This window comes from Tenrec ecaudatus, chromosome 13 (assembly GCF_050624435.1).
Source record: "Tenrec ecaudatus isolate mTenEca1 chromosome 13, mTenEca1.hap1, whole genome shotgun sequence".
Lineage (NCBI taxonomy): Eukaryota > Metazoa > Chordata > Mammalia > Afrosoricida > Tenrecidae > Tenrec > Tenrec ecaudatus.
This window is the reverse complement of record NC_134542.1, coordinates 55,289,004-55,292,495: the sequence shown is the minus strand read 5'-3', so window position 1 is coordinate 55,292,495 and position 3,492 is coordinate 55,289,004.

Genomic DNA, 3,492 nt, shown 5'->3' with positions numbered 1-3,492 from the left:
ACTTCCTTACCCCCACCTTCCCCTATCCCAAGTCCCCCCGGAACTGTCGGTCCCGTTGTTTTTCCTCCAGATAGTTCATCCAGCCTATCTTATTTAGACAGACCTGTAGAGTTAATAACATGCACAAAAACAAGACAGAGGAAAACAAAGCAACAGTATACAACAAAATAACAACAACAAAACACTGAAAAAGAACAAAACAAAACACATCAAGAAAGAAAAGCTTGTAGTTAGTTCAAGGATCGTTCGTTGGCCCTTAGGAATGTTTTCCAGTCCAGTCTGTTGGGGCACCATGCCCTGGCCCCAAAGTCCACCCCCAGCACTCCCTGGGGACCACACCGCCCCATTCCCAGTTGTTCTGCTGCATTCCCCCAGTGCTTCGTCGCGGTGTGTGGGATCAGGTCAGGTGCAATTCGCACACTGTCTCTGGTGCTGTCCCCCGTGTGCCATGGGTCACTGAGGGGCACCATGTCCCATAGTGGGGTCAGCCATGTTGTCCTCTCTGTGGACTGGCTGCTCCAATCAGGAACATCATCCTCATGGTCTGGTGGGCCAGCCTGTCCTCCACTCTCTCCTCCTTCCCCTTCATCTGCTCCCGTGTGCTCCGATCAGACATGTCCCTCTCCTGGAGCTGCAGAATCAATGTCATCGTTTGAAACAAATTCTTCTGGGGGGAGGGGCAGGCATCCACTTAATTTTTGGTACTGAGGCCAGCCTCCCAGACCTCTCCACTGGTTCCCTACTCCACGCCGGAATGTTGCATTCACACCTTGCGGCACTGGGTTGAAGACTGGTCCCACTTTCCCTGTGGAGATATAAACAATAGCCTCCCCTTTGGTGGGTTAGTGCCCCATGCCCCTGCACCCCTTTTCTTCCTTATATTCATCCTTTTTTTTTTTTTCTTTCCCCACCTCCTCCCCAGTTGTCTACCATGTGCATCCCTGGACTTGATCTGGTCTCTGCCATACTACACAGGATTCAGCCTCTTACGTTTTTGAGATGTATAATGGAACATCCCATGTAACTTAATCTAAAACGCTATCCCATATACAAACATTTCCCATCTCAACAACATTCTAAGTTCCATGCCAGCAGTTAGTTTAATGATACTATTATTGATATTATGATTTAAAATGGAGTCTTGGTGATGTGGTTACGAGTCGGACTATAATCACAAGGCCAGCAGTTTGAATCCAGCAGGTGCTCCTTGGGAGAAAGATAAGGCTTTCTATTCTCCTATAGAATTATAACCTCAGAAACCCAAGGGGGCAGCTTTGTGCTGTCCTTTAAGGTCCCTGTGAGTTAGAATGGACTCAATGGCAGTGAGTATTATTAAAATACTAAATGCTCCATGGAGGTCATTTATAGTATCCTTCAAAACACTGGTAATAATGCCACTAAGTGGAACAGGAAATATATATATAAACTTAGATATAAGAATAGAGTTTGTTCTCACATTACACTTAAGGCCTAACTTAAGAACAATCTGTTTTTAGGATGTTGCCCTCCTCAATACTTAGCCTCATGCAGGGGTCATTGAAGATAAGGATGCTATGTCAAAGTGTGGCGAAAAGATCAGATGGTGCTCTTCTATCAGAAAGTAGAGTGACTATGGTCTTAAACGATTATCTTAAAACAAGCAGTGATCTAAGTGAGGTGACAACTAAGCCCATATGGAAGGAGCATATCAACTTGTGTGATCTAAGGATTATATATAACAAAATCCAAGAGCAGAGGAAGGAAATATTAAATTCTGAGTATCCAGTTTGTAGATACAGATGACAGTGAAAGGCAAGTCCATTTTCACAGACCCCATGAGGAATAGCCTCCATTGAATACCCTTGGGTCATTTAACAGTGTGTTAGTCTGGGTAGACTAGAGAAACAAATTCATAGACACTCATGTGAATAAGAAAGAGCGTTCTATATAAGAGCAATGGGATATTGAGAAAACATCCCAGCCCAGGCCAGATCAAGTCCATAATTCCAATAGCCCATATGTCCAAGAACAATCTATAAAGTCCTCTTCAGATTCATGAAACACATGCAATGACACGGAACTCAGGAACATCACAGGCTAGTGGGTTGGAAGTCTTCTGGATCCAGTGGCATTGTAAACATCTCAGCGCTGGCAGGGGCCTCTATGTGGCTTCTCCAGTTCCAGAGGTCTGGTTGCATCAGAGTAGGTCCATGTGGCTTCCCCAGCTTCCAAGGCGTAGTGCCATGTGTCTGTCAGTAGAGCATCTGCAAGGGAGTGAGCTGAGAGAGGAAAGTGTCTCCCACTCCAAGAAGGAAAATACAAGAGTTCCCAGAATTCTCAGGAGACTGCATGCCCACACAGAGGACCCATTGGCTATGACCTTATTGACAGACTAGACTCCATGCCTTCACTCCTAATCCTCTGAAGTCCCAAATTGACACCAGGCTATGTAACTACCACCCAGGGACGGGAAAAGCCCCGGCTGCAAACAGTGCATCAGAAAGTGAATTATTACAGATGTAGTTAGGTTAAAATTTAACATCTTATTTGTTTTCCCTTTAAACCCACTCCTAATTTATCCTATATTTTGATTTGTTATTTTCTCTTTTCTTTTGAATTAAAAAAAGTGTAGCCAGTATCACTGAACAAGTTGTAATAGAAATGGTTAAATGAAAACCTAATTGGCTGCGTAACTCTTGACTGAAAACACATTACATTTTTATTTAAAAAAAAGAAAGAAAGAAAAGAGTTCCCTCTGGATCAACATTTCTTGAAGGGAAGGCAAAGAAGCAGGCTTGGGAAGGTGGAAAGACTAAGCTGTTATGCAGGTCCTATGACAGGATCGGTCAACCCTATGTTGGGCTCTCATGGTACAATGACTGTTCAGAACTGTCCTGTGTTGTGTAAAGATGGCTAGGCATTCATGCTCCCACACGGACAATCAAAATAGTGGGTTATCCCATAAAGAGTGTTATTTCAGGCATGATTAATGTCCCCCTTACTGAATGTATTGTTAGGCAACAGGTATCAATTCATTCAGGGGTTGCCTCAGCTACAGAGAGCTGACAACACTTGCAGTAGGGGAGCTCTCACGCATGCACTGAAGGATGAACTGAGCAACAAACATCACAGGGATCACCACATCATTGCAGGGGCTTGCCATTGCTCAGAATAACATCCTAAAACCCATATCAGTTTATCTTTGTCCTTATCTTCTACCCCTCAGTCACATTAGTCACCCTGCTGCTCCTCGGACATCCCCACTTCTCATCAAGATAAGCAAACGCTGCTCAACAATTTCTGTTCCTTCTGCCTAGGAATCCCTACCTCCAGATATGTATCTACAGGGTTGATTCAAGTCTCTGCACAAATTACACTTATTAGAGTGGGCTTCTCTCGTCACTCTATTGCAAATAGGACACTATTCTTTCACTCTGTTCGCTTACTTTATTCATCTATATTGAGTACTTATTATGATCTACCATGAATACATATTTATCGGCACTTATTTCT